We start from the raw sequence: 9,098 nt of genomic DNA on the forward strand, positions 1-9,098 counted from the left end.
TGGTTGTGCACCCAAAACACTAAAGTCATGCGGATTGCTACCTTATCCAACAGTGGAAAAAAAATTCCACCACAACTTTTATGTGGCGCGAAAATATCTTGGGTTGATGAATTGGCGGGAGCGTTGGCGCTTTTTTTTCTTTTTTGGGTGAAACCTAAAATTGAAACCCTGAGGCATTAACTCTCACCTTCTCTTGGAAACCTCTTTTATCTCTCAGAAACAAAAACGAAAAGCAAAATTGAAGCTTTCATCCTTGTTTCGCTTTTGATTTACTGGGGAAAAGTCTTTCATCTTCGATTTCGTTCATTTTGGAATCAAAGATCCCAAAGAGAGAAATCAGGGTTCATAAATGTCTCTCTGGTTTGGTTTTCAGTATGTTTTAATCAAGGGATTTTTTTGATTTCGATGTGGATTTTGATTTAGAAGGGTAAATTGATGTTTTCTGAAATTCGAAACTGGGGAAATTGATGTTTTGATTTATTGTTATTTTTCTTTTGAGAATCAATGTTAGGGTTTGGTGATGAAGTGGGTATGGATTGGTTTTTCCATCATACTACGTCAAACCCAATTTTCTGTCAATTGAGAAATGATTACATGTGAGAATTTCTGTGTTTTTTCTTGTAATTTTACGCATTAAATTTCTGTACTCAACTGTGAAGTTCCCGGATCTTGTGAGAGTCCTCAATTGAGAAAATTGATGCTTATTAACCTGTGGAAAGATAATTTTGAGTCTATATTTCTTGAATATCAGGGATGGGTGATGTTTGTTTTCTTTTTCCTATGGATTTCAGTTATTCAAACTCTGATTGTGTTTGTCGAATTATCTGTCATTTCTGATTTTGTGATATGGTGATGTTGATTCAAGGATGTTTTCATGGCCAAATTTATACAATTGATAGAGATTTGTACATCGAATAAGGCGATTATTAGAATTACTGGGTATATATTCAATCAATTCTTCATTTGTAAACTTGGAGTTTTGTTGACATTGTTTGCGAAGTATTACACTGCATTTTTGATTTAATGTTCCACCTGAAATTAGCGTTGTCGAACTGAACTATATGTCATATGTGATGTAGTGATGTTGATTCAAGGATATTTTTATTCCCAAAGTTACAATCGATGGAGATTCGCGTACATCGGCTATGCGATTAATAAAATTACTGGATGAATTTCAACTTCATTCAATGAATTCCCCTTTTCATTTGGAAACTCAGAGTTTCCTTAATTGTTAACTGGTTCTTAAGCGTTGATGCTAGTTGCGAGAGTACATGTTTGGATCATGCATTAGCTTTTAGTTTATATTCTTTGGTTTGAGTTCTGAATTCTTCATATGTTTAAGTTCTTAAATTGATTTTCCAAGGCTGAAAAAACACGAGTTTTCTTACATTACATTTGATTATGGGTATTGGGTATTTGAGAAAAGATTCTTTTTTTTGGGTTCCGCGGGTGTTTTAGATTCCACTAATTTTCTTAGTTTAATAATAGAATAATTTGTTCAATTACATTTCCCTCACACGGCACACATATATGTAAAATTTGAGTAAGATAGTGGTCTAATACATTGCATTTTGACATTTCTCAGCGAGCTCACTAGCATGTATGACCCGAAGCAAGTAAAAGACATCAGTTTGGATGTAAGTGTATTCATTCATTCACTAATGGATAACATACTTCACGAAACAAAGGTTTTTGTTTGATTTCCATATATATATGAACTGTTACAATTTTCAGGATTTGGATATGGCTTTGAAGGAATCAGGTCTGGAACATGCATTTATTTCTGGTGAAAACAATATAAGGAAACACATAGGTTGATCTGGTTGATTTTTAATTATAGTCAGTACTTAACCCCATCCTATTGCTCTGTAACTTCAACTGTTAGGAGATGCCCGGACTTGTTAATAAGATTTCAAAATTTCTCTTGATTCTTTAGGACATACATCAGTACTTCATCAGAATTGTCCTCTTTAACATTCCTCAAGTCACAAAAGTGGTTGGTTTTTCAAAATGTTTAATGAATAGTTGCAGGTTATTGGTTATAACATTGACGAATACATATATCTGCATTGGCTTCATTAGTAATCTGTGGAAAATGAAAATTAACTTTCAAGATTGTGCAAGTTATAAGAGATGGGAGCATACAAGTGCTCGACTTTAATGATGCTACTTCTACGTCATAACATCACTCTGTGGACCTCCTGTATGCAGGACTAAATTAAACATTCAACACAAGCACCAGCAACGGCCGTGGAATAAGTATGTGCAGGAATGAATTTGCTTTAATCTGCTGATATATTTTCAATGTCTGTTTTTATTTTTCTTCATAAGGATGTTATATATTGATTCATTTAATCTGCAAATTTATTGAAGGCATTCTCACGGTTGATAACGGGGATTGCAATTGATATAGTAGCTAGTAGTTGCTGTAAAACGGATAACTTAAATTAACTTTAAGAAGTATAATGAGACTACACAATTTATATTGTCGTATACGGAGAAGAGAAAGCAACCATTGCATGTGCTGGCATTCATTAAAAAAATGTGCAACTAATATTGCTAATGCTAAACCGTGACGGAATGCTTCTCCGAGATCTTTCCAGCCTGCGATGGGAGTGACGGAAATGTTCTTCCTCAGTCAGTCGACAATTGAACCAGATAGACAACTTATCTTGGTGTCTTCAATAATGATAGGGTTCATGTGGACATTAAAGGTTTGTACATAGAAAATACAATTCTTTAGAAGAGCACCGTGACAAAAGAAATACTGTGGTTATTGATAATCTTAATTAATTTTTATATAATTCCCCCTCAAATTTGGATATGACAGACAATGGGTGTTTGTCGTTATAAGTTCAAAACCCTACAATTAAACATGTCTGGACACTTCATAAATTTTTATATGCAGGATATATAACATTCATAGTTGTATGAGAGAGCCATTTATAGTTGTAAGAGCTCTCTCAAAAGGTAATTAAATATGTCAAACATCAGCATATTATTGTGATTACCCACTTGACCACACAATGTTTTGGAAGGTGGCAAACCCATGTGATAGTGCTCACGGAATATACAAGCAAATGTTTGGTTGCCATTCTTTTGGTAGACACCTCACCGAACTATTAATGATCTCTTCGCAGTACTATCCTTCATCTCCTCTATATATATACAAATACACATTTGAAGAACTCAAAAACCAAAACTACAAAGTATTTACATCTTAAACCTGTTTCTATTGTTCATCCAACTATACGTAAAGAAAATCGATCCAATCATCAATCACCTTTCGTATTTCTCTTAATCTTTAACCAAAAGAGAGATATGGGTTTCACTTTGACTTCAAAAATTCTTAGACGATCATTTTCGGAAGGCAAGAACGATGAGATGGTGATCCCCAAAGGACATTTTGCAGTTTACGTTGGAGAGACTGAATTCAAAAAGAGATTCATAGTTCCGATATCATATTTGAATCAGATTTGCATCCAAGAACTTCTGCACCAAGCAGGGGAAGAATTTGGGTTTGACTATCCAATGGGACTTGTTACGATTCCTTGTAGCGAAGAAACATTTATGAATCTTACATCTCAATTGAGTGAATTGTAATTAGGTGCTGAGAAAATTTCTCAACAATTTTGTAACACAGTCATTTTAATATCTTGTACAAACTGATGATATTGAAATACAAAAATTAGTTGGAAATTATACCATTAATCAACTGATAGATATTCTTTACTTGGACATCTTTAATCAAGTATCCATGTTTTATAAAACTCTCCTAATTATTTTTAGGATCCATAAATTATCTCTTACAATGGATATATGTATCACCCAAACACCAAATTATGGGGAACAAATATTATTTCCAGTAAAAAAAAACATGAACTGCCACTTCCCTTGGCGTTACGAAAAGGCATTTTCTTAATCATACTAGCTGTAAAAGGGATGACTGAAATTATTTTCACGGGATTGGAATGGGAGCACACTTGTTAGAATCTCGTATATAGAGAAGAGAAAGCAATGAAATTCTTTCATTTTTGATTAAATCAATAGCATACTTCCCAAATGGGGGACTAACACCAAAGCGAATGCTAATGCGCTTTTATTTTTATTTTAAGTTCATCAAGTCTAGATCAGTTTTCTTCAAACCTCTACAATATGAGAGCATTGAATTGTTTTATATCCAGAAAGTTGAAAGAAATCGGTACTTGTATAAATTTAAATTGTACTAGACGAAATGCAAAATCTCCAAAATTGAAGATTCAAAGCAACTGAACACTAAAACAACCATGGTTCCGTAATTGGTACTGACTTCATACGACTGAAATCCATGGTTTTTGTTGGAGTTGTGAGTCACACATGTGATAGCTAAGGATAGTCCCACATAGAGGAAGATAAGTTCCCTATGGTGATATATAAGCTAGACATTCTCCTTACATAGTACCGAGGCCTTTTGGATAAAACCCCACACCTAACCTCAAGGTGGTCAACTGGGAAAAGTATCGGTGCTATGTGGTCGTGCCCGGAGAGAGTGCGAAAGTCCGTGGATCCTACAAAATGGTATCAGAGCAAGGTGGAGCTACCGGGAGTCAGGCTGAAGAGTGGTTATAGAATGCCGGTAGTCGGAAGGTCACAGATGGAGTCTGGAAGATCAAAGTACGAGTAGTGTTCCAAGGACATATGGTGGCAGTAATCATTGTTCGATTGGTAGGAGACGGAGGTGGAAAGGTGGTGTGTATTCTCGCCAAGGTGGAGATTGCTGGAGTAGTGTGGCTCAAAATACACACACGTGGAGATTGCTGGAGTAGTGTGGCTCAAATACACACACGTGAGTCAAACATGTGATATCTAAGGATAGTCCCACATGGAGGAAGACAAGTTCCATATAGTGATATATAAGCTAGACTTTCTCCCTACATAGCACCGAGGCATTTTGGATCAAAACCCCACACCTAGCCTCAAGGTGGTAAAGTGGGGACAATATCGGTGCTATGTGGCCGTGCCCAGAGAGGGTGCGGGGGTCCGTGGATCCTACAAAATGGTATCATAGAAAGGTGGAGCTGCCGGGAGTCGAGCTGAGGAGTAGTTATGGAATGCTGGTAGTCGTCGCAGATGGAGCCAGGAAGCTCAAAGTATGAGTATTGTTCCAAGAGCATCTGGTGGCAGTAACCATTGTTCGATTGGTAGCAGACGGAGGTTGGCGAGGTGGTTTGTATTCTCTCCAAGGTGGATATTGTTGAGTTGTGTGTCTCAAATACACACACATGAGTCACACATGGGATAGCTAAGGATAGTCCCACATGGAGGAAGACAAGTTCCATATGGTGATATGTAAGCTAGACATTCTCCCTACATAGCACAGAGGCCTTTGAGTTAAAACCCCATACCTAACCTCAAGGTGGTCAAGTGGGGACAGTATCGGTTCTATGTGGCCGTGCTCGGAGAGGGTGCGAAAGTCCGTGGATCCTATAAAATTGTATGAGAGCAAGGTGGAGCTGTCGAGAATCGAGCTGAAGAGTGGTTATGGAATGCCGATAGTCGAAAGGCGGCAGATGGAGCCGGGAAGCTCAAAGTATGAGTAGTGTTCCAAGAACATCTGGTGGCAGTAACCATTGTTCGATTGGTAGCAGACGGAGGTGGCGTGGTGGTTTATATTCTCGCCAAGGTGAAGATTGTTGGAGTTGTGTGGCTCAAATACACACATGTGAGTCACACATGTGATAGCTAAGGATAGTCCCACGTGGAGGAAGACAAGTTCCATATGGTGATATGTAAGCTAGACATTCTCCCTACATAGCACCAAGGCCTTTTGGATCAAAACCCCACACCTAGCCTCAAGGTGTTCAAGTGGGGACAATATCGGTGCTATGTGGCCGTGTCCGGAGAGGGTGCGTCGGTCCGTGGATCCTACTAAAGGCTAATAGTTGTTATGCAATGTCAGTCGGAAGGTCGCAGGTGGAGCATCCGGTGGCAGTAATCATTGTCCGATGAGCAAGGTGGAGAGAATCGGGCTGAAGAGGTTGTGGAATGCTGGTAGTCGGAAGGTTGCATATGGAGCCGGGAAGCTCAAAGTATGAGTAGCTTCCAAAGAGCATCTGGTGGCAGTAACCATTGTTCGATTGGTATCAGACGTAGGTGGCGAGGTTGTTTGTATTCTCACCAAGGTGGAGATTGTTGGAGTTGTGTTGTTCAAATACACCCATGTGAGTCACACATGGGATAGCTAAGGATAGTCCCACATAGAGAACAAAAGTTACATATGGTGATATATAAGCTAGACATTCTCCTTACATAGCACCGAGGTCTTTTTGATAAAACCCCACACCTAACCTCAAGGTAGTCGAGTGGGGATACTATCGATGTTATGTGGCCGTGCCCGGAGAGGGTGCGGAATTCGGCAGAGGTCCTACAATTTTCTTCTTATATAATTCGTGGATCCGTAACAATTGTTTCCCATAACTAACCAAAGTACATTCAACGTATATTCCAAATTAAACGGAAGACAATCTTGTAATTCCAATCAACTCATTTTAGATAAGTTATCTCAGGAGAACAAGCTAATGGACCCCTGAGTGAGTTTGTGTATGATAGATATGGAACATTTGGTTGTTTAAGGTCTCTCACCAAACCACAAGAGTACAACTTCTTTTACACAGTTGATGACAACAGAAAATTGATCTAATTAGTTGTAAAACAAGCCCATGTTACTAGCTGGGTACTCATGAAATAGAGCCCGACATTGAGCTTCTTGCAAGTTGTAGTCAACTAGGCCATCGTGTGTTCCATACTTCCATCAACCTAGCAATAAAAATTCTGGTTCTTCAAAGATACGTATTAGATTGGTAGACATAGAGTTGAAAGCTGAAGTCTGCAGATAACCAAATTGCATTTTCCAGTTAATGCCGCACATCTTATATAATGGAAGATAGGGATAAGTGGTCATATAATTTATCTGTATGCTGCACACCACTAATTCTTGTAATCCAGCAAACAAACAAACAATCATCTTAATTATGAGGAACCAAACCACGTGATAGCATACCTAATTATCTAAGATCCCACCACATCCACAAATCCTTCTTCTTATTTCTATTGCTCTACTTTTTGGTAGGCACCTCACAGAATTATTGGTCTCTTCTACAGTTCCATCATCTCTATTCTCCTCTATAAATATACATAAACACATTTCAAAAACTAAAACAACCATAGCATCAAAGTATTCATATCTTAAACCTCTTTCAATAACATCGTTCAATCAAATCTACATCCATAAAATCTAATCTTCTACTAGCTTTAAGCTAAAGATATGGGTTTCACTTTGACTTCAAAAATACTCCGAAGATCTTCTTCCAAAGGAAAGAATGATGAGATGGTGATCCCCAAAGGACATTTTGCAGTTTACGTTGGAGATAATGAAATCAAGAAGAGATTTGTTGTTCCAATATCATATTTGAATCACACTTGTGTCCAAGAACTCCTAAACCAAGCAGGGGAAGAATTTGGTTTTGATTATCCAACGGGAGGTGTTACAATTCCTTGCAGCGAAGAAACATTCATGAATCTTACACTTCAACTGAGTGACTTGTAACAGAGAAAACTTCTCAACAATTTTGTAATATTGGGTCGTTATAATCTCTTGTACAAAATGATGATATTGAAATAACAAATTTTAGTTAGAAATTATACATTTAATCAACCAAATGACAGTTATATATTCTTCGCCACAAAATTGGTTTAAAAGACCAAAACCAATAATTTCAGGGTGAAAGCGACAGTCAGATTTTGATACTGTATAATGGACAAAAATGTAAAAATGGTAAGGATATAAACAGTTTAATCCTAACTATTTTCAAATGCTTTTTTTTCTTATTTTTAATTTACATCAGGATGCATCCAGTTTCATATTTGCTATTTTTTAAGTTTAAGTCAAGATGAATCCAGTTTCATCCTTACTATTTTTTGATGTCTATTTCACCCAAATTAATTTTTACTCGTCCTTTTGAACCATATTTTGAAAAGATTTGGACAAATGACCCATTTTCCGATTCTTCGCTTGCACATCTTAATTATCCATTACGTACAAAGGTCTCCCACTAATTACTTTTAGGATCCTTAAATTGTCGACTCATAGTGTATACACGTATCACCCAAACCCAAAGTTATTGGAAACAAATATCATTAAAATAAAATCATTACAATAAAAAACAGTGGCCTTGCTCTTCCCTTGGCGTTGCGAAAAGTAATCTTCTTAGAGCATCCACAGTGGGCGAGTATAACCAAAAATTTGGGATGAGATCGTAACACAGTGGGACGAAGTAAAGATCAAATTCAAACCAAAGATCAAATTCCCGACCAAATATGGTCGCGACCAAATCCCAAATTCTAATATAGTCGGGCGTAAATTTAAAGTACGCTTGTTGCTGGGCGTAAATTTAAAGTACGCTTGTTAACGGGCGGAGATTTAAATTACGCCCGATGAAAATTCAAATTAAATAAAAAAGAAAAAGAATGAGGCGGACTTAAAGTCCGCCTGATGAAAGTTACAAAAAATGGGGCGGACTTTTAAAGTCCGCCTGATGAAATTTTACGAAAAAAAAATGGGGCGGACTTTTAAAGTCCGCCTGATGAAAGTTACAAAAAATGGGGCGGACTTTTAAAGTCCGCCTGATGAAATTTTACGAAAAAAAAATGGGGCGGACTTTTAAAGTCCGCCTGACGAAATTTTAATCATGTACCGTTGCGTCACAACACGGACTAAACCCAAAATTTGGTCTTTTTTTTGATCTTTGATCTTTGGTTTTGATCGCACCACTGCAGTTGCTCTTAACCCGTAAAAATCATGCATGTAATCTGTTTGTCACAAGCATAGCTACTGAAGGGAATGAAACAACTAGGCAAACATCACCGCACAAAGAGTCATTCTAGAACGAGAATCCTGCTCCATTTCCGGTGGCGGAACTAGGAATTGAACCTATGATGGGATTCAAAAAAATTTAACGTATACTGGGATATATTTATCCAGGCTTGACCACCATATTTACTGGACTTAAGTTAAAATGGGCTAAACTTTAAGCCTAATACGACTAAAAAAAACTGTTTTG

General features: G+C 37.4%; 1 long non-coding RNA gene across 1 annotated transcript; it reads left to right on the forward strand.

Annotated features, from left to right (window-relative positions):
* The first annotated feature begins 204 nt into the window (after nt 1–204).
* On the forward strand, nt 205–2,469 carry LOC113328825. Its single transcript, XR_003349573.1, has 2 exons — nt 205–1,637; nt 1,735–2,469. It is a non-coding gene; the product is annotated as an uncharacterized LOC113328825 (long non-coding RNA).
* Nucleotides 2,470–9,098: the final 6,629 nt, after the last annotated feature.

This window comes from Papaver somniferum, unplaced genomic scaffold (genome assembly GCF_003573695.1).
Source record: "Papaver somniferum cultivar HN1 unplaced genomic scaffold, ASM357369v1 unplaced-scaffold_114, whole genome shotgun sequence".
Taxonomy (NCBI): Eukaryota; Viridiplantae; Streptophyta; class Magnoliopsida; order Ranunculales; family Papaveraceae; genus Papaver; species Papaver somniferum.